At 43.2% G+C, this 27,332-nt stretch overlaps 1 protein-coding gene across 4 annotated transcripts in view; it reads right to left on the minus strand.

The window, feature by feature from the left end:
• LOC124594842 (leucine-rich repeat protein SHOC-2-like) overlaps positions 1–27,332 on the minus strand; it is a 182,758-nt gene that overhangs the window by 33,660 nt on the left and 121,766 nt on the right. The window contains exon 6 of one of the 4 annotated variants that reach the window (XM_047133296.1): positions 7,272–7,505. The exons of the other annotated variants lie outside the window; for them this stretch is intronic. The gene's annotated coding sequence lies outside the window, so the exon portion shown is untranslated. Of the gene's footprint in view, positions 1–7,271; positions 7,506–27,332 lie in introns of those variants that run through there. 4 annotated transcript variants of the gene reach the window in all.

A 27,332-nucleotide genomic window follows, 5' to 3' on the forward strand; every position in this document is an offset into this window, starting at 1 on the left:
GACCACCTCCTGTACGTCTACGGCATTTCTGACGTTGATGCTCGTTTTGTCTGCCTGATGAGTCATCTCCACACACATACGGACCTCATCAGTGACTTGCTCCTCTCACCACCAACCTTGCACAAATGTACGATGGCAAAATCACTGCTTATCAAGTGCTTTTTCTGCCCTCTGGTGGAGGCTACGCAACACATTATTCACAAGGAGCATCTTGATGACTGCACCACTTGGCAACTTTGGTGGTGTCTATGTGCTTTAATTGACAACCACGCATTGCCTGATGCTGCCCTTTGGACACTGTGGATGATCACTCTGCCTTTGGATCTGCAGCTTCATCTACTGTTTCATGTTCTTGATCCACTCGAAGTTCGATTACGCATGGTGGATCAGGCTTACACCATAATTTGTCACCGAAATCACCTGTCACGAACCACATCTCCACCATCCTACTCAGTTGGCACAACTGCACCTCTGGTTCCACGCCCAGTCAGCAGAGGCCGGCGTGCTCCCCTCAGCTGCCCATCAGCAGCTGCCACCTAGCGGCCTACAGGATGTACTGCCAGTGGGCTCCCGACCTCGCCTAACAGTGGCCCGATCGGTTACTGGCCCTGCCGCAGTCAGCTGCAACCCCCGCCCACACCACGCTGCCCTGCCAACTGGCCTACCTGCTGTGCTGGTTCCATGTTACTTACAGGGTCACCACCTGCAACTGCCGCACGCCATGCACCTACCCAAACGAGACTGGTGGGCACATTTAGGTGCCATGTCTTACCACGTACCTTGACGGTGCCTATCTTCAGACGCTGCACCGCCCGCTTCAGCGACGCGACGTCTCTATACCACAGGTATCTCGACCGGCATCTGCTTTCTTGTCAACACTGGCACTGATGTTAGCATCATCCCGGTCAAGCATGCTATCCCCCCCTACCCTTGCCTTGATTGCCGCCAACCATTCTCCAATTGCGGTCCATGGCTCCATCAAGATGTTGCTTCAGCTCTCACCGCTTCACACCTTCCCTTGGACCTTCCATGCTGCCAACGTAGATGAACCTGTGATTGGGTTGGATTTTCTACACCATTATGAACTTTCACCAGGCCTGCTGGCCGCCGCACTCTGCCTCACAACCGGCTCTACAGTTCCATGCACACCAAGTTCAGAACCACTTCTCTCTCCGCCTCCTTGGCTATGCTTTCCACATGTGCTTCCGTGGTCGAGCACTCCCTGATCGACGAACTCAGCATCCAGGACAATGACTTATGCACCCGCATCGCCTCTGCCTCTGCTGAATTGCCACATGCACGGCATACCATACATTGCCTACCTGCAGCCCCTCAGCGAGGTTGCCCACCATATAGCTCTACATCGTCTTCTAGCCAACCTGCTCCAGTGTCGAGCATTCAAGTGCCTGCTGTTTCTTTTTTTTTTTTTTTTGCATTGCCATGGACGAATCTCCAAGCTGCGCCTGCATGCGCCTCTCCAGATTCTTCACGTTGCTTCACTCTTGCATCGCACCTTCCATCACCGACTACAGCTGATTCCCCACCTGTATCGCTCTGGTTCATCAAGGTCAGTGAACCATCATTGCCTGTTGAGACCTTCTTGTCCCCTAATGCTGACTCCCCTACACGATTATAGACCATCAGTAATGGCACTTGCCATAAGATTCGCACCACTGATGGCCCACCCTTTCATTATAAGGCCAGGCACCTTAACGCTTCCAAACATCTGCATGCCAAGGAGATTGTTCAGGATTTGTTGGCTTCAGGCATCCTCCGTGCCTCTGATAGCAACTGGAATTTCTCTCTTCACCTTGTTCCCAAAAAGGACGGCTCCTTACACATGTGCAGAGACTACAGGGCCCTTAAGGCCCACATCATTATCGATAACTACCCCATACCTTACATTGAAGATTTCACGTAGTTGCTTCATGGCTCCACCTTTTTCTCCATATTAGATTGTTCCAAAGTGTATCACCAGATTCCTATCCATCCACCAGATATTATGAAGATGGCCACGATTACACCCTTAAATCTATTTCATTACTGTTACATGCCTTATGGATTGAAAAATTCTGCGCAGACATGGCAGCGGTTCATTGACTCCATTTTGCTCCCTCTGAATTTTGCTTGCACTTACTTAGACGCTATCCTGAACTTTTCTTCCTCCGCTGAGGAGCATCAAGTTCACCTCACTTCCATCCATTCGGCCCTCACTGCCAATGGCATGGTGATCAACCATGATAAATCTCAACTATGTTCCACATCCGGTACCTTCCTCAGCCATTCTGTCTCTGCCAAAGGCCTCTGACTGATGAGTTCTCGTGTCAAAATCATACTTCAGTTTCCTCTCCCCGAGGATTATGCTCAGCTACATCGTTTTCTGGGTATGGTAAACTTTTGCCGCCGCCATATTCATCAAGCTGCCTCTGTCCAAATGGCCCTCATCGACACTCTCTCCAGCATGAACACCACTGGAAAACGGATGTTGGAGTGGACCCAACCTATGCTAGATGCTTTTGGTGACCTTAAAACTGCCCTAGCTAAAGCAGTCACACTCACCCACCCTGACCCTGAGGCCCGTGTCTCGATCACAACTGATGCCAGTAACTCAGCTGTGGGCACCATTTTACAGCAGCACACTGCCGACTCCACCCAGCCCCTCTGCTTCTTTTCCAAGAAACTGACTAAGAGCCAGTGCAAGTGGTCAGCATTTGACCCTGAGCTGTTTGCGGTGTACGAGGCAATTAAACATTTTTGTAGTGACCTCGAGGGGTGGCCCTTCACAATCTATAGTGATCACAAGCCACTCGTGGATGCTATTCGTAATCCTGCTAAAGACCTTTCACCCAGGCATTTCCGCCATATGGACTACATCTGTCAGCACTCTTCTGATGCATGCTATATCCACAGCGCAGAGAATATTTTGGCAGACTACCTTTATCGCATCTGCGTGCTAACCCCACCGCTGGACCTGGAGGAGCTCATCCGACTACAAGTCGCTACTGACAATATACAGCAACTAAGATCAGACAATGGCTCATCACTCTGACCAGCCCCATATACTACCTGGTTCAGCAATCCCAGTCCTTTGTGATACTCTATGGGCATACTTCATCCCCTGGTCTCCGCCGATCTTTGTCATAGGGTCTTTACCACCTTGTATGGCTTAGCTCACCCTGGGACATGGGACATGACGCAGCTGGTTATGGAGCACTTTGTCTGGCCTGCTGTGAAGCACGACTGTTGCACTTGGAACTGTGCGTGCATTCCGTGCCAGTGCAGTAAGGTTGGCAGGCATGCCCAACCTCCCCTGGGCAAGTTTGACATCCCGAAGGGGCGTTTCTGGCACATCCAGATCAATGTCGTTGGTCCTCTTCCTCTGTCCGAGGGCTAGAGATATGTCTTATCAGTCATTGACCATGTGACCTGCTGGGTTGAGGCGGTCCCCCTTATTGACATCATGGCTGAGACCATTGCCTGTTCCTTTGTCTTGGCATGGGTTGCTTGCTTTGGCTGTTCCCTATCTCTCACCACTGACCACGGAAGCCAATTTGAGTCTGCCCTCTTCACACAACTTTGCAAACTCTGTGGCATTGCCAAGTTTCATACCACAGCTTACCACCTGCAGGTGAATGGCCTCAAAGAGCGGTGGCACCGCACACTCAAGGCTGCACTAATGTGCCACAGATGCCTATGGTCGGAAGCCCTCCTGTGGGTCCTGCTGGGTATTCGCTCAGCTCATAAAGAAGATCTTAATGCCTCATTTGCCGAGCTTCTGCATGGCAAGCCTCTGCTTCACCCCACCATATTCGTCAAGGATTCACCTTCTGCCACATCCGAGGATCTCCCCGCCCTGGTTGCTCATGTCTGGACACATGTCGCACACCTCTGCACCCCCCTGTCCCACCCGCACACCACCTCCCCTGTGTTTGTCCACAACACCAAGCTACATGTGACTTAGTAATGCTGGAGCCCTTCAGCTGCCCTATTCGGGCCCTCATCGTGTGCTACGTCGCGGTACCAACACGTTCGTCATCCACAGCCATAGAAAGTCTTAGTTAATAGACTTAAACCGGTGTGGTCCCTCAATGACAACCTATCTCCTGACGCAGCCGTCCTGCCTTCGATTGATTCATCTCCGCCCGCCGTCACCTCTCAGGTGCAGCCATTGGAACCACAGGGCTGCAGCACTGCCGACACTGCTGCCCCCACTTCCTGCCACCTACAACCGCTGTGTTGGCATCAAGATACCAAGATTAGGACTTCATCTCATGAGACTTCCCTCTGCCATGCTCCACACTACCGGGGGAGGGGAGTGGGGGGTTGTATGTGGCGTCCCTGGCGCAGAGTGCCCTATCTTTGGCACCTTACTTCTTAGACCAGTGTTCTTGTGTGAACTTTTGGCACACATATGTGTAACAGCCTTTCTTTGTTATATGTGTGAGTGACTGATAAATATGTATTCAATATTAAGTGTGTTATCTCTCAACTAATCTTCTGTGATAACCACACATTCATTTGAGTTAAAGACATATTGGTGCTAAAAAGTGTGTGCAGAAATTGAGAGATTGTGTAATTTTTGACAATACAGGGTGATTCAAAAAGAATACCACAACTTTAAAAATGTGTATTTAATGAAAGAAACATAATATAACCTTCTGTTATATATCATTACAAAGAGTATTTAAAAAGGTTTTTTTTCACTCAAAAACAAGTTCAGAGATGTTCAATATGGCCCCCTCCAGACACACGAGCAATATCAACCCGATACTCCAACTCGTTCCACACTCTCTGTAGCATATCAGGCATAACAGTTTGGATAGCTGCTGTTATTTCTCGTTTCAAATCATCAGTGGGGGCTGGGAGAGGTGGCCGAAACACCATATCCTTAACATACCCCCATAAGAAAAAATCGCAGGGGGTAAGATCAAGGCTTGTTGGAGGCCAGTGATGAAGTGCTCTGTCACGGGCTGCCTGGCGGCCGATCCATCGCTGCGGGTAGTTGACGTTCAGGTAGTTACGGACAGATAAGTGCCAATGTGGTGGCGCTCCATCCTGCTGAAATTGTGGAATTTGCAGCTCTCTGCTAGTTCTGTGAGTCGATTTTCCTGGGCTGCGAACAAATGCTTGCTGGATGCGTGCTACATTTTCATCACTCGTTCTCGGCCGTCCAGAACTTTTCCCTTTGCACAAACACCCATTCTCTGTAAACTGTTTATACCAACATTTAATACACCACCTATCAGGAGGTTTAACACCATATTTCATTCGAAATGCACGCTGAACAACTGTCGTCGATTCACTTCTGCCGTACTCAATAACACAAAAAGCTTTCTGTTGAGTGGTCGCCATCTTAGCATCAACTGATGCTGACGCCTAGTCAACAGCGCCTCAAGCAAACAAATGTACAACTAAATGAAACTTTATAGCTCCCTTAATTCGCCGACAGATAGTGCTTAGCTCTGCCTTTTGTCGTTGCAGACTTTTAAATTCCTAAAGTTGTGGTATTCTTTTTGAATCACCCTGTATAGTAAAGAGGGTGAATACCCATATTAAAATGTGATAAATGTCAGAGAGCAAAAGTTATGAATCAAGTGTGTAGGCTTCCAATGCAAAGTGTTAAACCAAAAGACTTAATGGATTTATTAGCAGTGGGTTTTTATGGCCCTTTGCTGAAGACAAAAGGATGTTTTGCTTATATTTTTCTAGTATTGGAAGTGTTTTCTAAATTTGTAAAGCTCTATCCTTTGTGCGAAGCAACTGGCAAGGCAATTTGGGCTCGGTTAGAAAAGGACTATTTTGTGAAATCTGGTAAACCCAAAGCTATACTTTCTGACAACGGGTCACAATTTACTGATAAGAAGTGGAAGGAGGGGCTTGCGAGTCATGGAATAACTGTAACACATAGATCAACTTTTCATTCGGCAGGAAATCCTGCAGAATGTTATATGAGGGAAATTGGTAGATTGTGCCACATATATTGCAGTAACAAGCATAATTCATGGAGAGATATCATGGAAAATATTGAGCATGTGATTAATACTGTGAGCCATGATGTAACAGGGTTAACTCCTTATGAGATTATGAAGGGAGGGAGGTCTTTAAGTTTTGTAGAGGAGAGACTGTCTTTTCTTCATATGGAAGAGTTAAGTTGGGATGAGAAAAAGAAAGTAATGAGGGGATTAGTGGAAAGAAGTTAGAGGAGAGGAAGAAAAGACATGATGAAAGGATAAAGAGGGTAGATATTAAAGTAGGAGACCTGGTGCTGGTTAAGACCTATCAGAAATCCAAGGAGACAAATAGCGAGATATCAAAATTTTTCGATGTGTACAAAGGACCTTTTAAAGTGGCTAGTATTCTACATCTGAATGCATTCTATCTGATTTATCCCAAGTCAAAGAAGAAATTTGTTCTTAAGAATGTGGTCGATTTAAAACCACATAAGGCAAGTACAACATTGATAAAAACGGTGGATGTAATTAAGGGAATGAATTTTCTTTGCGAGATTTGGGACCCAGGAGGAAATACAGAGGAATGATTGGGTGTGAAGAGTGAAATGGTAAGATAATGTAAAAATTAACTACTGAAGTGCAGAAGGACTAGGTTAGAGTAATAGTGAAGAAATATGTATAAGGTGAAAAGAGTGATATTTGTAGGAAGATTATGAGATAGAGACAAATGGTGAAGGGCCGAAGGGATAGATGAGGATGATTGTTAATGAATAAAGAGATAAAATAAGATGAGCAGTAGTTCAGGGAGGATTATAATATAAAGTAAAATGGAGAAAAGGGTAAAAAAGTTAAAAGGAAAAGTAGAGGATGTTATATATGGAGACAAGAAATACAATGAAAGTGTCATTAGTATCTTGTAACAATAATATGAATCATTTAACTCAAAAAAATTTTATCTCTACTATTAAAAGGTCTGTTCATATTTTGCTCGGTGCCATCCTGTCACAGTCGCCATTGAATTGGTATGTGGCGATGGAAATGGATTAATAATTGCTTGAATAATTGGAAAAATCGATTGGAAAGAATAATTGAAATATTCTGAAGGTAATTTATGAATCTGTGTACAATCTTGGGTGAACTAAACTGATACCAAATCAACAGACCTTTAATATCATTACATTCGAGGTCAATAAATATAATTTGCATAATGTACTGCTGCTTCCAGCGGTGTGCAGTACCAAATAATCACCACAACCATTGAAATTGTCAATCTTCACATTAATTCTATTGTGTTTAGTCTTGATTGTGACAATGCTGATGCAGGAATGCTCCTCCATATACCGCGTAAATTATTCTTGTCTGCACCAAACCTCTTGATGCAGGATCTCAGCACAGAGTGAAATGATGAACAGATAGACTTTGAACTCTTAACCATGTGAATAAATATTCCCTTTTTAATAACTTTTTATAATAGTTGTAATGAATGATTACAACACACATTTTTAACAGTGCTGGTATCAAAAATCTAAGCATATGTCTGTACACTACCACTTACTGAAACAAAAGAAGGAAGATACATGAATTAATAAATGGATGAGTGTATTTCTTATTTTGTTTCACACAGATATTTAACAATGTTATCAAAACATTACCCTTGCCACAAAACAACTCGTTAATTTACCTTTGGTGGTGTCTATACCTCATTCAGTTTACGTTTAGCTTATATATATACAAGAAAAGAAAAGAATGAAAAAAATAAGATTCAGTACAAAGACAGTTCATGAAATACATCAATTCAGTTGAAGATGTAACAGAAACAGTAAATCAACTAATCACTACAAATTATTTAGAAAAACTATCATCACATCTGATAAAATCATCTCCCAAAAAAGTGGAAAAGTGAGAGAAAACGTCATATTGATCACTAAAAATGGTTCCACAAAATGTTTAAATGCAAATCAATACCTGATTATTGAGGCTGTAACAAACAGCTCTGGCAGAAATATTGCAAATTCGAATCAGAGTACACTGCACCTCTCAGCATTCCTTAAAAATCGAACTTAGTGTTGACATGAAAACAACATTACAACCACGATAGGCAAGTCAGTAACAAACAAATAATAATAAAGAGTCTGCAGCCCATGATGTAAGGCAGAATTTATGTGTGAATAATGTCTCTATTGACAAAACAAAAGCTGGACAGGAAAAGAACATTGCAGCAAATCAGAACAAATAAATCATAATAAACAGCCTACAGTTCATGAAGCATTGCAGAATCAATGCATGAATAATGTTTGCTTATACAGTTCAGAAACTGGCATCAATAATAATCAAAATAGTCTTCACAATTCTGTGAGTCTTTCAAAAGAGAAACTTTCACCCCATACAAATACAGACTGATGTGAGGTACATTGTAGGAAAACAACTGCTCATTGTACAGATAAGCAAGTGTCACGCCCTGAAGCAAAACAACAAACCAACAACATGAAGTGACTCAGAATGCACCTGTACAACTCAAAACACTGTAGTAGTAGTAGTAATTTTATTAATCCTGTAGATTATTCATTGTGTGCAGAGAAGCACATGTTGATAGAGGACAAGTCAAAAATGGAGATATGGTAGTGAAAGGATGTGAAGTTTCTTAAATAATGGCTTGCATGAGCTTCTTGCAACAGCATTTTCTATGGCTCTTACAATTCTCTTTTGGCAAATAAAACAACTTTTGCTGGCAGATGCATTTCCCCAAAAGATTATGCCATATCACAATAATAATTCTGCCTGGGTGAGGTATACATTTTTAGTGCCTCTTTCGATGTTTAACCAGAAAGAATTTTGATAGTGTAACAAATGGTATTCAATTTATCTGTAATGTATTTTGCATGTTAGAGCATCTTAGATCTTCTTGGATCCTTATTCCAAGAAATTTTGTAGAGCTTAAATTTCAAGGGTTCTGGTAAACAACTCTGTGTCTGGTGTTAGTGAGCATTTATTTTGCACTGTGTGTAAGTGCACTGTAACTGTTTTTTCTGTGTTTATTACTAGATTGTTTCCAGAAAAACAGTCTGTAATGTAGCTGGTACACTTTTTAATCTCATGCAGTAGTTCTTCTCTGGTCCTTCCTTTTATTATCACATTGTGTCATCTGCAAATTTTATGTAATTATGGCGTGGACTGGTCGGTTCCAAGTCATTTGCAAGAGTAGAAACAGAATTGGTCCTAGAATGAAGTCTTGTGGTACACTGTACTTAATGCTCTGCTTTTCTCAGCGGTAGGACTTCATGTTGTTCCCTTCTTGGATAGCAAGCTCAACTCCTTGCTCTCTATTTTGGAGATATGATTTGATCCATTCATAGGCTGGGTCCCTAATACCTACAGATTCAAGTTTCTAAAGCAAGACGTTGTGATTGATGACATCAAATGCTTTAGAGAGGTCTAGAAGTGTGGCTGAGATATGCTGTTTGCTCTGTATTGCATTTAAGGCTGCATTTAGGAGTGCAAAAATAGCAGTCTTAGTAGATTTAGATTTTCGAAACCCATGTTGTGTATTTGAAAAGTAATTATTTTTTCTATGAAATTGATTAGTCTTTTATAACAGAGTTTCTCAGTTATTTCGGAAAAACAAGGCAGTGGTGAAATAGGCCTGTAGTTTGATACTTCTGTTTTTATCCCTTTCTTCAACAGAGATTTTACTTTTGCTGTCTTCAATTTTTCTGGGAACACCCCTTCTGATAGAGATCAGTTACAGATGACAACAAGTGGCCTGGCTAGGAGGGGAGCACATTTCTTCAAGATGTAGTCAGGGATATTGTCAGTACCAACAGAGAATTTGGGCTTCAGTTCTTTGATTATAGCAAGTATTTCCTTTTCATTGGTGGGGTATAGAAAAATAGGTTTATTATTTGTAGCACACACCTGAATTGATTTCTGGGAGTACATCATAAATTTTGATTTGTAAGATGTTCAGCTATCTGTGTAAAGTAGGAATTAAATTTATTTGCAGTTTGTGTAGGTTCAGTTATCACAACTGACTTCTCCATTGGGCAGTTAATATTATGGAAATCTGTCTGTTGTGCTGCAGCTTCCTTCCTTACAATATTCCATGTGCCTTTCATCTTATTGGTGGAATTTTTTATATATATGTAATTTTCCATTATTTTTGCTTGTTTGACAACATTTTTGAAGATCTTTTTATAGGTTTTGTAATAAGTATCAAATTTAGATTACCGTACGTGAGCTGCGTGGACAATCTGTGTAGTAATCTTTTTTTGTCTGAGGTTACCAGAATCCCAGAAGTGATCCATTTATTTTTTGTTTTCCTTGTGTATATTTTTCTCCGTGTTGGAGGGACGCAAAATTCAAAACAGTAGGAAAAATTACTGATAAAATTATTATATATCTAAAAACAAAGATGATGTGACTTACCAAATGAAAGTGCTGGCAGGTCGACAGACACACAAACAAACACAAACATACACACAAAATTCAAGCTTTCGCAACAAACTGTTGCCTCATCAGGAAAGACGGAAGGAGAGGGAAAGACGAAAGGATGTGGGTTTTAAGGGAGAGGGTAAGGAGTCATTCCAATCCCGGGAGCGGAAAGACTTACCTTAGAGGGAAAAAAGGACGGGTATACACTCGCGCGCACACACACACATATCCGTCCACACATATACAGACACAAGCAGACATATTTAAAGACAAAGAGTTTAGGCAGAGCTCTGCCCAAACTCTTTGTCTTTAAATATGTCTGCTTGTGTCTGTATATGTGTGGATGGATATGTGTGTGTGTGCGCGCGAGTGTATACCCGTCCTTTTTTCCTCCTAAGGTAAGTCTTTCCGCTCCCGGGATTGGAATGACTCCGTACCCTCTCCCTTAAAACCCACATCCTTTTGTCTTTCCCTCTCCTTCCCTCTTTCCTGATGAGGCAACAGTTTGTTGCGAAAGATTGAATTTTGTGTGTATGTTTGTGTTTGTTTGTGTGTCTGTCGACCTGCCAGCACTTTCATTTGGTAAATCACATCATCTTTGTTTTTAGATATATTTTTCCTACGTGGAATGTTTCCCTCTATTATAACCATATGATAAAATTATTATACACTCCTGGAAATGGAAAAAAGAACACATTGACACCGGTGTGTCAGAGCCACCATACTTGCTCCGGACACTGCGAGAGGGCTGTACAAGCAATGATCACACGCACGGCACAGCGGACACACCAGGAACCGCGGTGTTGGCCGTCGAATGGCGCTAGCTGCGCAGCATTTGTGCACCGCCGCCGTCAGTGTCAGCCAGTTTGCCGTGGCATACGGAGCTCCATCGCAGTCTTTAACACTGGTAGCATGCCGCGACAGCGTGGACGTGAACCGTATGTGCAGTTGACGGACTTTGAGCGAGGGCATATAGTGGGCATGCGGGAGGCCGGGTGGACGTACCGCCGAATTGCTCAACACGTGGGGCGTGAGGTCTCCACAGTACATCGATGTTGTCGCCAGTGGTCGGCGGAAGGTGCACGTGCCCGTCGACCTGGGACCGGACCGCAGCGACGCACGGATGCACGCCAAGACCGTAGGATCCTACGCTGTGCCGTAGGGGACCGCACCGCCACTTCCCAGCAAATTAGGGACACTGTTGCTCCTGGGGTATCGGCGAGGACCATTCGCAACCGTCTCCATGAAGCTGGGCTACGGTCCCGCACACCGTTAGGCCGTCTTCTGCTCACGCCCCAACATCGTGCAGCCCGCCTCCAGTGGTGTCGCGACAGGCGTGAATGGAGGGACGAATGGAGACGTGTCGTCTTCAGCGATGAGAGTCGCTTCTGCCTTGGTGCCAATGATGGTCGTATGCGTGTTTGGCGCCGTGCAGGTGAGCGCCACAATCAGGACTGCATACGACCGAGGCACACAGGGCCAACACCCGGCATCATGGTGTGGGGAGCGATCTCCTACACTGGCCGTACACCACTCGTGATCGTCGAGGGGACACTGAATAGTGCACGGTACATCCAAACCGTCATCGAACCCATCGTTCTACCATTCCTAGACCGGCAAGGGAACTTGCTGTTCCAACAGGACAATGCACGTCCGCATGTATCCCGTGCCACCCAACGTGCTCTAGAAGGTGTAAATCAACTACCCTGGCCAGCAAGATCTCCGGATCTGTCCCCCATTGAGCATGCTTGGGACTGGATGAAGCGTCGTCTCACGCGGTCTGCACGTCCAGCACGAACGCTGGTCCAACTGAGGCGCCAGGTGGAAATGGCATGGCAAGCCGTTCCACAGGACTACATCCAGCATCTCTACGATCGTCTCCATGGGAGAATAGCAGTCTGCATTGCTGCGAAAGGTGGATATACACTGTACTAGTGCCGACATTGTGCATGCTCTGTTGCCTGTGTCTATGTGCCTGTGGTTCTGTCAGTGTGATCATGTGATGTACCTGACCCCAGGAATGTGTCAATAAAGTTTCCCCTTCCTGGGACAATGAATTCACGGTGTTCTTATTTCAATTTCCAGGAGTGTATTTTCCATCTGTGTGTTTGCAGTTATAAATCACTTTCCTGTTTTCTTTGCTCAAGTAATGGAAAAAGTTATTTATATTTTCGTTGCTGTATTTTCTACTGTTGGTTGTTAGGCAGTGTTTAAAGTGCAGCTCAGTTTCTGTGCTCAGAGAGAGTTTTTGAGCTGTGTGATCCCCAAAGCCCGTGTTTAGTGTTTCTATTTTATAGTTCATTTCTACATTTACAAATACTGGATCAGTGGTGGTAGGTGAAGTCTTTGTGATATGAGTTGCTGTTTCTACAGTATATCCCATGTTACATGTTTGCAAGAGATTCAGTAATTCATTTTCTTTAGTGTCCTTTGCGAAGTCAATATTAAAATCACCACATAAAATAACTCTTCTGTTTCTTTGTGTTAGCCTGTTAAGTGAATATTCTAAACTTTTTCGGAAAGTATTTATGTCACCAGTTGGACATCTGTATACACAACAACGGCTTGTTTATTGTCCACTATCTCAACTCCTGATAGCTCTGCATCTTTTTCCTTCATTATTTCCACAGAAAATTTGTATTTACAAAGTTTGTATTATTCCTTATGAATATACAACTGCCACCATGTTTAAGAATTTGTCTACAGAAATAACAACCTAGCACAAAGTTGGGTAGGGCCACAGTATGTAACTTGTCCTCATCAAGCCAATGTTCTGAGACACACAATAATGAGGTAGTTTTTAATTCATTTTCTAAAAGGATTTGGATTTACTTATTTTACTAGATAGTGACTGCACATTTTGATGAAAAAGAACGAAGCACATATTTTTATGTTTTACTTGTGAGTTTAGAGATAAGATGTTACTGTGACTTACCTGTGAGTTGGCAGGCTGATTTTTCACATTTTTATATTTTTCCTAGCTGTATAAAACTGCACTTCAGAAACCTTTAGAGGAAGAAAGACTAATACCCCAAGCAGCTGCTGTAATATGTCAGGAAATTCAGGTGCCAGAGACAGAAAAAAATCTGACAATAGGCACTGCTGATGAGCATGGAATGCTATATGGAGAGAAAATGGCATGGTTTCATTTAGGAAAATTGAAAAATGACATTACAATGAAAATGTAATCAAATTTCTGGAGAAAATCGTTCCAGGACATAGCAACTTTCAACTTGAGAAACTAGAAACTAAGGGTGTAAACAACAGCTTCAAGATTGGTGTTGACTTCCATCTAAAGGACAAGGTAATGGACACTGCCGTATGGCCCAAGAATATTGTATTAAGGCATTTTTTATTCCGGAGATCAACCAATGTTCCAATAAACAGAGTCTGAAATTATAAAGCTCGACTATATATTATCATACAGAAAGAACATTAGGGATGACAGTGAATAGGCCATAGTTATAGCAAGTGTTAATGTGCAGTGTTTAAGAACCAAGGTGGATCTATTTTTTTTTCTTTGTAGAAGAAATGAAACCAGATGTTTTATGTATCGGTGAGCAGTGGTTGGCTGAAGCAGAAGGTGACTGTTACAGATTGATTGAATATTCAGATATGGTAAACTTATGGTATCAAGCTGCTACAATTCATGGTGGCATATCTGCGCATGCAAATAAAAAACTTAGTGTCAAGGAAACTGATTTAAGAACTTTTGTACAGACCTGGATCTCAAACTGGCTTCACTAGCGTTAGCAAATATTGATCTCATTGTTGTCGTCGTCTCTGTGTATCATTCACCAGATGGTAACTTTGAAACCTTTATTGCACATATGGAGAACTGTTTATCTTACCTTACATGCCTTAAGTCTAAAATTGCATTGTGTGGTGACTTCGACATGCTTAAAGGTGATGGAGGTACTAAAGAGCAAGTCTTCATGAACATAATAAACAGCTATTGGCTGTTTGTTGCAAACAAATTCCCAACAAGGGGTAATGCCTGTCTAGACGCGGTTATCACTGACCTCAATATCTGCGATTACAGTATCAGTGCAGTTGAACCAATGATTGCAGACTACAGTGCGGTGTAATGGAACTCAGCATGAAGAGCAAGAGTAAATTGCAACCACACATGGCATTCAAACTACACATTCAGTGTCCAGAATGAGATTTTCACTCTGCACCGGAGTGTGCACTGATATGAAACTTCCTGGCATATTAAAACTGTGTGCCAGACCGAGACTCGAACTCAGGACCTTTGCCTTTCGCGGGCAACTGTTCTTCTTTCAGGAGTGCTAGTTCTGCAAGGTCTGCAGGAGAGCTTCTGTTAAGTTTGGAAGGTAGGAGACGAGGTACTGGCAGAAGTAGCTGTGAGGACAGGGCATGAGTCGTGCTTGGGTAGCTTAGTTGGCAGAGCAGTTGCCCGCAAAAGGCAAAGGTCCTGAGTTCGAGTCTCGGTCCGGCACATAGTTTTAATCTGCCAGGAAGTTTCATATCAGTGCACACTCCGCTGCAGAGTGAAAATCTCATTCTGGAAACATCCCCCAGGCTGTGGCTATGCCGTGTCTCTGCAATATCCTTTCTTTCAGGAGTGCTAGTTCTGCAAGGTCTGCAGGAGAGCTTCTGTTAAGTTTGGAAGGTAGGAGATGAGGTACTGACAGAAGTAAAGCTGTGAGGACGGCGCGTGAGTCATGCTTGGATAGCTCAGTTAGTAGAGCAGTTGCCCGCGAAAGGCAAAGGTCCTGAGTTTGAGTCTCCATCCGGCACACAGTTTTAATCTGCCAGGAAGTTTCATACACATTAAGTAGAAGGGGTCATCAAAGAAGAGAGATTAAAGGTAGCTAGGTAGATTAAAAGTCATTGTATCAATGTTCCGAGACTGTATGAAGACAGTTTTTGATCTTCAAACTAAAGACCTGCTTCATTGTACCTACTTAAAGAGCCAAGAGACTTTACAGAAAGAGAGTGGAGGATGCAAAGTAGAAAAACAATGAAAAGTTAATTAAAGAGACTCATAATCCATGTAAAGCTACTTCGAATCTGGTAAATGAGTGCAATAAGAAGCCTACCTCTGTCTTAAATTCTTGTAGTCCTGATGCCTTCAGTCAACACTTCATAAGAATAATAAGAAATACTTAGGTTTAGATCCCACAGCTCGTATAAAAACATAAGCTGTTGCACTACTAAAAACTGGAAGAAAGTGCACCCTAACAACATCGTAAAAATAGTGAATACATTTAAATATTAAGAGAGTGCAGATATCTATGGCATGTCCTGGACAATGCTGAAGAAGATTATTCCACAGCTTGCTTAACCACTAGCTACAGTAATCAACAAATGTTTATCCTTTGGCATCTTCCCAGAATTCCTGAAACTGGCACAGACAATACCAGTCTACAAAAAAGTGACCCAAAAGTGACCCATGCAAAACGTCCAGTTTCAGACCAATTTCCACAATCCCCATTCAAGCTTAAGTTATGGAGTCTGTAATGAAACACCAGCTACAAAATTACTTCAAACAGAATGAACTCTTTCAGGACACATAGCATGGTTTTCGCAAGGGAATGTTGACAGTTACAGCAGCAGTGGACTTAAATTAGTAAGACAAGGCAATGGTTTGAAGACAGGGAAAGTGCGGCACTGACACTCTGCAACTTCAGCAAGGCACTTAACTGCATCTCACACAAAATATTGTTTAGTAAATTAAACTGATATGGTATTGTAGGTGTTGTGCTCGTTACTCTTCAATCCTGTCTTGAAAACTGAAAGCAGGTAGTATTGGTTCATGGTGACTTTCCCCAAGAACAAAAACTGGAGCATGGGGCCCATCATAGGGCCTCTCCTGTTCCTTATTTCCATCAACAAGCTGGATTGTAACAACCAAATGTTATAATTTGCTGATGACACCAATTTTTTTGCAAAAGGAAAAGCTGCTGAACAACGTCTGCAAGCAACAAAAATGCTGCTTTAAAACATCACAGAATGGTTCATCAACAATAAAATGAATGAAGGAAAAAGCACATCATCTGATATGCAACCTCAGCAATGTTGGGTACCATGATAATATGGAGGCTGTCAAACTGCTGGGATTTGTGACTGACAGCAAACTATCAATGAAGGAGCATACATTATATGTGCTCCTTCATTGATAGTTTGCTGTCAATCATGAATCCCAGCAGTTTGACAGCCTCCATATTATCAAGGTACCCAAATACTGGAGCACTGCAGGCCTATATCCACTTGGTTAGGAATAATGATAATCTTCAACCAGTTTGTATTGTTATGCCTCATCACTGTAAAAGAAAACCGAGGGTTTTCAGGATGAGGCAATTCATACATAATCATGACACTCACAACAAGAGGAACATTGATACACCAAGCTGTCGACTGTCTAGAACACAAAATAGTTTTCCACTGGTTGCGTTAAAAATGTTCAACTCTTTGCCCCGAGAAGTGCAGTCCCTGCCACCAGGACCATTCAAAAGGAAAATTACAAAGGACCTGAAAGAGTACCCACTGTAATACGTAGGATAATTCTTTAATAGTAGCCAAAGTGAATGCACAAAATGATACTGTATAATTTTATGTACAATGAATATTTTTCAACATTATAATGAAAAGGACAGTTGCTACTCACCATAGAGCAGGAGATGCTGAATCACAGAAACACACAACAATAAGCCCAACTCTCTCTCTCTCTCTCTCTCTCTCTCTCTCTCTCTCTCTCTCACACACACACACACACACACACACACACACACACACACACACATGTAAATAACTTATATGCGTGTATGTAATCAAGATGTAGTCTGTCCAGTCAGGACTGGTAAATGACACAGATGACTGTTTATTCTTAGAGAATGCTTATTAGTAATTTTTCAAGGATAATTCTTGAGATTTCTAGCAGTTCAGTCATATGTATTTTCTGTTTAATAAACTTTTGTTCATCATTAAATTTCTCAAATATTCCGTTTAAGTTTGTAATGCTATATGCCTGTCTTTTACTTTTTTCTTTTTTTAAAATGTAAAATCACCTCATTTTGCTTTTTGTAGTATGGAAGTAATACCACTGTGTGTGTGTGTGTGTGTGTGTGTGTGTGTGTGTGTGTGTGTGTGTGTTTTTGTGTTTTTCGTTCTCAGCATGCCACGTTGCTCGATGTGAAACGGAAATAAAGACATTTAGGAAGTATATGTTTCACATGATATTGCAATACACGTATAAAATCATTGATATATATTGTATTGTGAGACCTGAGTTTCTCCTGGTGTATACAACTTTCAAATAACTTCTGGGAATTCAGCCAGGTAACACATTCAGCGAGCGCCAATATTTCGACGGGAGAACGCCCCGCCATTTTCAAGGCAAACTTCGACAATCGACAGACAGGCAACAGACATGCAAATTTAAAACCTCAGTTCTTGGATTGATACAGGAAAGATAACACACACACTGAACACTAATGCCACCAAAGATGACCAAAGTCAGAGATATCGATAGTGAGAATACAAACTCGCAGGTGTGGTAGCATTGATTCTGTCCCTCTGTGTTTTGACAAGGGAGAGAGCCGGATTCCAAACAGAGTTCAACCAAAAATCTCCATCCCTGTTATCAAGGTTGTTCGCTAATTTAATCTTAACTGCCTCCTTAATAACATTGTCCCAATAGCTGGATGTGCGTGCCAATATCTCGGTGTTATTATATAACATGGGGTGACCACTACCCAAGTAATGTTCAGCAATAGCAGATCTACTTGGCTGCTATAATTCTGTGTGCCATTTATGCTCAGTACATCGGTCCTCCATGGTCCTGATAGTTCGACCAATATATGCTATGCTGGAGCTACAAGGAATGTAATATACACCCGCCTTAAACAGACCAAGATCATCCTTAACAGAACTCAAAAGCGCACTAATTTTAGATGGAAGTAGGAAAACACATTTCACATTGTATTTCCATAAAATACGACTGATCTTGTTGGAAGTGTTTCCTACATAAGGCAAAAAGGCAGTAGACTTAGGTGTCGACTCAGAATTATCATTAATCACCCAATGTACAGTTGATCGATAGCGCAATGCACATTCAACCTGTGTATCACTATAACCACTTTGACAAAATGTAACTTCAAGATGGGACAGCTCAGCTGGCAAAGTCTCAGCGTCGGAAACAACATGTGCCCTGTGTACCATGGTCTGAAGTACCCCTACACGCTGAGCCGGATGGTGACAACTATTAGCCTGTAAGTACAAGTCGGTGTGAGTACGTTTCCTGTAGACTGCATGTACCAGTGATCCATCACATTAGAAGTAAAAGCTGAAGAGGCACTTAAATAACAATAAAGTAATTCTTAATCTAAAAAAGACGAGTAACATAAATAAGAAACCTAATATAGCACCACTTGAGATGAACATATCAGGATATTTGGAAAAAGAATCAGTCCAACATGCTATGCTTGAAAGCAACATACTATGCACACACAAATTCTATCATCTGTTATAGCATAATATTCTGGGGTGCAAAAACTCAGAATGTGGAAACCATAATCAGCTGCAAAAACAAACCATCAGAATAATGAGCAAGAATAACAAAAGGGCCCACTGCATTGAGCTACTAAAACAGTGGGGTATTCTGACAGTTCCAAATGAATACAAATTTCAAACTGCAGTTTTTATACAAAATCATTGAGGAGTATGCAGCAAACAGCTCCATACATGACCATCAAACCAGATACAGCAATTGCAAAACAGATACAAGCAATGATTCTAGAATGAAATTTTCACTCTGCAGCGGAGTGTGTGCTGATATGAAACTTCCTGGCAGATTAGAACTGTGTGCTGGACTGAGACTCGAACTCGGGACCTTTGCCTTTCGCGGGCAAGTGCTCTACTGACTGAGCTACTCAAGCACTAGTCACGCCTCATCCTCCCAGCTTTAATTCCGCCAGTACCTTGTCTCCTACCTTCCAAACTTCACAGAAGCTCTCCTGCGAACCTTGCAGAACTAGCACTCCTGGAAGAAAAGATATTGCGGAGACATGGCTTAGCCACAGCCTGGGGGATGTTTCTAGAATGAAATTTTCTCTCTACAGTGGAGTGTGCGCTGATATGAAACTTTCTGGCAGATTAAAACTGTGTGCCAGACCGAGACTCAAACTCGGGACCTTTGCCTTTTGCAGGCAAATGCACTTGCCCGCGAAAGGCAGAGGTCCCGAGTTAGTTAGAGTCTCGGTCCGGCACACAGTTTTAATCTGCCAGGAAGTTTCACAAGCGATGATTGTTTGTATGTAGATAGAATGAAAAGAGCAAAGACCCAAACCACTATGTTTCACCAAAGATTTACGATATACCCCTCAGGGGCTCAGCATTTGTTTGCTGAGTATGGGATTGGAACCTTGGAGTTCCTGAACAGTGGACTGGTAAGCACCACTAGTCCCCAGTCACCGTAAGATATGGGCATGCTTCAGCAATCACTGTATGGTCCAGCAGTGAAATGTTGTGTGTCAAAGGAAATGGGGATCTTGGCTTGACCACCTGGATCAAGAGGATGGTAAAAATCTCTATAAAAAATCACTCAATCTCAAGGTGTGCAGCATGCTGATGAGATGCAGGGCTGTTGAGGTGGGGCAGTCATTTGCAAGCAACCTCTGGAGAACCCACTGCATCTGAGTTATATAAGGTTTACCTGGGCACACAGGGCTCTGTCTAGGTGGACTTTTATTTCCCTCACTGCTCATGGGACCAACATGGATCCTTCGAAATCTTCTCTTCCTCCTCCCAGTGGAAAGGGTGGGCTGCTGGTAGGTACCAACACCCACAGAAACAAGAGGGCTTGTGTAGCCAGTCCTCCGGACTTGGACTTTACACGGACTCTGTCAGTATTGAGTAACAAAACACACGCTGGTAGCTGGAATGGGTTTCTTATAATTAAATTAAAGAAGAGAGAGATTAGAGTCCACACAGAGACATACCGACAATCCTTCTTTCCACGAACAATACGAGACTGGAATAGAAGGGAGAACCGATAGAGGTACTCAAGGTACCCTCCGCCACATACCGTCAGGTGGCTTGTGGAGTATGGATGTAGATGTAGATGGGAGCTTTGAGAAAGTTTGACCTTTTTACATACAAAAAGAGTTAGAGGGAATCACTGGAAGCTTCAAATCTGTCAAGCGCTTGCGAAACAGGACTCTGTTAGTACAAACATCCAATTGCCAAAAAGTGAAGAACATCCAGAAAACTCAGTGCCTCAGGTAGTATGCAGTACACCTCAGGTTGTAAGCGAGCAGCCATTTATAGTAAATGTGGTAAGGCCACCCATGAAGGTATTGGTTGTGCATGTCCTCCAAAGTTGGTCAATTATTTCACAGGGTCACAATGAATTATATACTGGGAAAAATCTTATTTGTAGTTAACCCTAAGGTATTGATAAACATAAGGAATAGGGACTGCAGTGTCTTTCTTGAAGAAAGGAAGATACAGGAAATCAAAATAAGTAAATGTATTTCATATGTAAAGGCCAAACAGATCTATAAGGCCATCCAGCTGTGATGTTTGCTACCTCCTTTGCATCTGCTCTTAAACAATCTGTTCAGAAGAGTGATGCTGCTACCTAAACAGAGGTTGCTAGTGTCAGCACAAGCACCTGCATTTGCCAGTGCACTTGTGGCTCCGCAATTCCTTCAAAGCCTCTCCCAAAACATCACACAACTCTGTTGTTGCTAATGTTGCAGAAGTCCTTGACCCTCCAAAGGTTCAGTCTGGTCCACCATTTAGCGGTGCCACTACCACTGCTGCAGGTTTGGCTCTGAAGCCTACCCAGGGCAAAAAAATCAAATGTCAAGCGTAAACTAGCAACATAGTCTGGAAGCAAACAGTCTGATGATGTCAACGTCCTACAATCTGATGTCTCTCCTGACTCTTCGGTAGAACCAATGGAGCTTGGTGTTGGACTGGGGCAATCATATCGTTCCAAAACTGAGCCCCTGTCCATTACAGGCTTCCCTCCCCAGCATAAAGGCAGGGTGAAAGTGCATCCCCCATGCTAGATGCCTCCCATATTACAGTGGAACATTAATGGGTTCAGGACACTTGTGGACGAAGGGAAATTGCTGGGAGAAGAATGCAATTGACACCCCTGTACTATGTGGCTATACCCTTCACCTGACTGGGGACAGAGCCAATGGGTGTTTTGCTATGTTTGTCAGTAACATCCATCACTCCTCTGCTTTCCCCCTGGCTACCAAACTGCAAGCAGTTATGGTTGAAATTCGTGAGTTTTGGTGGATCACTATTTGGTCGCTGTATCTCCTTCCACAAGACACTATCAACTCTGAGGCTCTCATAGGTCTTGTAGAACAACTCCCGTGACCTTTCTCCTACTGGGAGACTATAATGCCTACTATGTTTTGTGGGGCTCAATATCTACTTGCCCTCGGGGTCAGGTTTTGGAGAACCTCATGACCTCTCACAAGCTGTGCATCCTAAACACAGATACTTACACTCATTTCTGTACTGCTACTCAGTCATTCTCAGCCATCGACCTCTCCTACTGTTATCTAGCCCTCACAGACTCTACACAATGGGAAGCCATTGATTACCTCCATTCCAGTGAGCACTTCCCACTCCGCATTCACCTACTGGATGGAGCATTAGCTGAAGAGAAGCCACTGACATGGATGGTCAGCAGGGCTAACTGGACACTGTTCAGCAAGGTAGCTGTGTTTTAACATTGCAACAGCATCCAGGAATGGGTGGACTATATCACACAAGTGATCCTTCACGCCACTGACTTATCCCTCCCAAAGTCCACAAGTCATCTCCGGAGGTGACCTGTGCCTTAGTGGACAGATGAGTGCCATTCAACCATCTGGAACATATGTGCAGCTCTTCAACAATTTAAAAGCTGCCCTACAGCAGACAACCTCATATCCTTTCAAGTCACAAGAGCAAAAGCCCGACATGTGATTAAGGAGAGCAAGAACAGGTCATGATAACAGTTCCTAGACTCCATCAACCACTCCACTTGTTCTACGAAAGTATGGGAACCCATCAGGAGGATTTCTGGTAAACACATTCACCAATAGCAGCAGTGCTGACATGCAGATGTCTCCAAACAGTGCCCAGTCACATTGCTCAGATGCTGGCAGAGAATTTTGCACAAACTACTACAAATTCCAGTCAGGATCTAGCATTTCGTCACTGCCATGTGATTGTAGAGAGGGAAAAATTGGACTTTAGATTCAATGATTCAGGGACTTATAAGTACCCTTTCTCCATGTGGAAGCTGGAATAAGCCCTGTCTGAGACTTGTGATACTGCACCCGGTTGTGACCAGATCTGGTACTGCATGCTTGGACATTTGCCAGCAGCACTGAAAGAAATCCTCCTTGAATGTTTTAATTTTATATGGTAGACAGGCAACTTCCCCAACTCATGGAGAGAGGGCAGCATGTGTTATTAGAGTATCGCCTTAACGAGCTGCATAGGGAAGACCCTGGAGTGAATGGTTAACTGTCATCTGGTCTGGCTGTTAGAGACCAGGCAACTCCTTAGCTGCTTTCAGCGTGGATTCTGAAGATTTCAGTCCACTGTTGACAACCTGACCCTGCTAGAGGCAGGTATTCAGCAGGCTTTCCTACGTATACTGTGTTGGCATATTCTTCGATAACAGTAAGGTGTGTGATACTACTTGATGACCCTGTATTCTCACACAACCGCATCAATGGGGCTTTCATGGCCACCTCTCCATCTTCGTTCGGTATTTCCTGCCTCAGTGGTATTTTAGGACCAGAGTTGATGATTAAATGTCAGATTGTTTTGTTCAGGAGAATGGTGACCCTCAGGGCAGTGTTTTAAGTGGTACCCTCTTTGCCGTAGCCATCAACAGTATCACGTCTATGGTAAGGAGTCCCATACAGTGCTCCTTATTTGTGGATGGTTTTGCTGTTTTTTGTTCCTCCTCCAGTGTTGGAACAGCTAGCCATCAGCTGAAACTTAACAGTGCAGAGGTTAGAGGAGCGGGCTGCAAAGAAGGGTTTTCAGTTTTTTCTGCAGATAAGTGTTGCGTGTGTGTGTGTGTGTGTGTGTGTGTGTGTGTGTGTGTGTGTGTGTGTGTGTGTGTGTACATTTTAATTGTTCGTGTTGTATTTTTAATTTACTGGTCTTGCATATGAGGGAGACCATACTGAATTATAGAGATTCAGTGAGGTTCCTGGGGCTCATTTTTGGTTCCAAATTGTTGTGTTTGTCACACCTGAGAGACCTGAAAGCCAGAACCCTGAAGGCAAGTAGCTTAGCCACAGGTCTTGGGGAGTCGACAGGATGCATCTCCTCCAGTTTTATAGCGCTTTCATGCATTTACAGTTGGACTATGGGTGTACGGTGTATGGATTGTTGAGGCCTTCTTATTTGAAGATCTACATCTACATTTGCATCTACATCCATACTCCGCAAGCCACCTGATGGTGTGTAGCAGAGGGTACTTTGAGTACCTCTATCGGTTCTCCCTTCTATTCCAGTCTCGTAGTGTTCGTGGTAATAAAGATTGTCACTATGCCTCTGTGTGGGCTCTAATCTCTCTGATTTTATCCTCATGGTCTCTTTGCGAGATATACATAGGAGTGAGCAATATACTACTTGACTCCCCGGCGAAGGTATGTTCTCGAAACTTCAACAAAAGCCCATACCAAGCTACTGAGCGTCTCTCCTGCAGAGTCTTCCACTGGAGTTTATCTATCATCTCCGTAACGCTTTCACGATTACTAAATGATCCTGTAATGAAGTGCACTGCTCTCCGTTGGATCTTCTCTATCTCTTCTATCAACCCCATCTGGTACGGATCCCACACTGGTGAGCAATATTCAAGCAGTGGGTGACCAAGTGTACTGCAACCTACTGCCTTTGTTTTTGGATTGCATTTCCTTAGGATTCTTCCAATGAATCTATGTCTGGCATCCGCTTTACAGACGATCAACTTTATATGATCATTCCATTTTAAATCACTCCCAATACCTACTCCCAGATAATTCACAGAATTAACTGCTTCCAGTTTCTGACCTGCTATATTGTAGCTAAATGATAAAGGATCTTTCTTTCTATGTATTCGCAGCACATTACACTTGTCTAAATTGAGATTCAATTGCCATTCCCTGCACCATGTGTCAATTCGTTGCAGATCCTCCTGCATTTCCGTACAATTTTCCATTGTTATAACCTCTCGATATACCACAGCATCATCCACAAAAAGCCTCAGTGAACTTCCAATGTTATCTACAAGGTCATTTATGTATGCTGTGAATAGCAACAGTCCTCTGACACACCCCTGCGGCACACCTGAAATCACTCTTACTTCGGAAGACTTCTCTCCATTGAGAATAACATGCTGCGTTCTGTTATCTAGGAACTCTTCAATCCAATCACACAATTGGTCTGATAGTCCATATGCTCTTACTTTGTTCATTAAATGGCTGGGGAACTGTATCGAACGCCTTGCGGAAGTCAAGAAACATGGCATCTACCTGGGAACCCGTGTCTATGGCCCTCTGAGTCTTGTGGACGAATAGCGTGAGCTGGGTTTCACATGATCGTCTTTTTCAAAACCCATGCTGATTCCTACAGAGTACATTTCTAGTCTCCAAAAAAGTCATTATACTCGAACATAATACGTGTTCCAAAATTCTACAACTGATCGACGTTAGAGATATAGGTCTATAGTTCTGCACATCTGTCCGATGTCCCTTCTTGAAAACGGGGATGACCTATGCCCTTTTCCAATCCTTTGGAACGCTACACTCTTCTAGAGACCTACAGTACACCACTACAAGAAGGGGGCAAGTTCCTCCGCGTACTCTGTGTAAAATCGAACTGGTATCCCATCAGGTCCAGTGGCCTTTCCTCTTTTGATCATTTTTAAGTGTTTCTCTATTCCTCTGTCGTCTATTTCGATATCTACCATTTTGTCATCTGTGCGACAATCTAGAGAAGGAATTACTGTGCAGTCTTCCTCTGTGAAACAGCTTTGGAAAAAGACAGTTAGTATTTCTGCCTTTAGTCTTTTATCCTCTGTTTTAGTACCATTTTGGTCACAGAGTGTCTGGACATTTTGTTTTGATCCCCCTACCGCTTTGACATATGACCAAAATTTCTTAGGATTTTCTGCCAAGTCAGTACATAGAAATCTCCTTTCGAATTCATTGAACGCCTCTCGCATAGTCCTCCTCACACTACATTTCACTTCACGTAATTTTTGTTTGTCTGCAAGGCTTTGGCTATGTTTATGTATACTGTGAAGTTCCCTTTGCTTCCGCAGCAGTTTTCTAACTCAGTTGTTGGACCACGGTGGCTCTTTTCCATCTCTTACGATCTTGCTTGGCATATACTCATCTAATGCATATTGTACAATGGTTTTGAACTTTGTTCGCTGATCCTCAACACTATCTGTACTTGAGACAAAACTTTTGTGTTGAACCGTCAAGTACTATGAAATCTAATTTTTGTCACTTTTGCTAAACAGAAAAATCTTCCTACCTTTTTTAATATTTCTATTTACAGCTGAAATCATCGATGCAGTAACTGCTTTATGGTCACTGATTCCCTGTTCTGTGTTAACTGTTTCAAATAGTTCGGGTCTGTTTGTCACCAGAAGGTCTAATATGTTATTGCCACGAGTCTGTTCTCTGTTTAACTGCTCAAGGCAGTTTTCAGACTTCAAAAAATTTCACTGGACTCTTTGTCCCTGACACCTGTTATAAACGTTTGAGTCTCTCAGTCTATATCCGGCAAATTAAAATCTCCACCCAGAGCTATAACATGGTTGGGAAATCTACTTGAAATATTTTCCAAATTTTCCTTCAGGTTCTCTGCCACAACAGCTGCTTAGCCAGGGGGCCTATAGAGACATCCAATTACCATGTCTGAGCCTGCTTTAACCGTGACCTTCACCCAAATTATTTCACATTTCGGATCTCCGCCAATTTCCTTCGATACTATTGCACTTTTTATCGCTATAAACACGCCTCCCCCTTCACTGCCCAGCCTATCTCTGTGGTATACATTCCAATCTGAGTTTAGAATTTCATTACTGTTTACATCTGGTTTCAGCCAACTTTCTGTCCCTAGTACTATGTGGGCATTGTGACCTTTTATTAATGAGAGCAGTTCTGGGACCTTTCTATAGGCACTCCTGCAGTTTACTATTACCACATTAATATTGTTATTCCGTGTTGCGTTTTGCCTGCTACTACCTTGTTGCATCTCAAGAGGCATCTTGTCGGGCCAAGGGAGGGAATTCTCTAACCTAAAAAACCCACATGTGCACTCCTCACATACTTCACTACCCTTGTAGTCGCTTCGTGCATGTAGTGCACGCCTGACCTATTCAGGGGGACCCTACACTTCTCCACCCGATAGCGGAGGTCGAGAAATTTGCACCCCAGATATCCACAGAATCGTCTGAGCCTCTGGTTTAAGCCTTCCACTCGGCTCCAAACCAGAGGACCGCGATCAGTTCAGGGAACGATACTACAAATAGTTAGCTCAGATTCCACCCCACGAGTGAGGCTTTCCGCCTTCATCAACTCCGCCAGCAGCCTGTATGAACTGAGGATGACCTCTGAACCCACACGGCAGCAGTCATTGGTGCCGACATGAGCAACAATTTGCAGTTAGATGCACTCAGTGCTCTCTATCGCCACCGGCAGGGCCTTCTCCACATCTCGGATGAGACACCCCCCGGCAAGCAGACAGAGTGAACACCGGCCTTCTTCCCTGACCTTTCCGCTATTTCCCTAAGCGGCTCCATCACCCACCTAACGTTGGAGCTCCCAATCACTAATAAGCCCCTCCCCCCATGTGCCTGCTCAGGCCTTGCTGAAGGAGCGGCCCCATGTCCATTCTCAGGCAGAGTGGGCGATGCCACATGGCCAGCCTCCACATTGACTCTCCACCTCGTGCGTCGCG

The sequence above is a fragment of the Schistocerca americana genome, chromosome 2 (assembly GCF_021461395.2).
Source record: "Schistocerca americana isolate TAMUIC-IGC-003095 chromosome 2, iqSchAmer2.1, whole genome shotgun sequence".
NCBI lineage: Eukaryota > Metazoa > Arthropoda > Insecta > Orthoptera > Acrididae > Schistocerca > Schistocerca americana.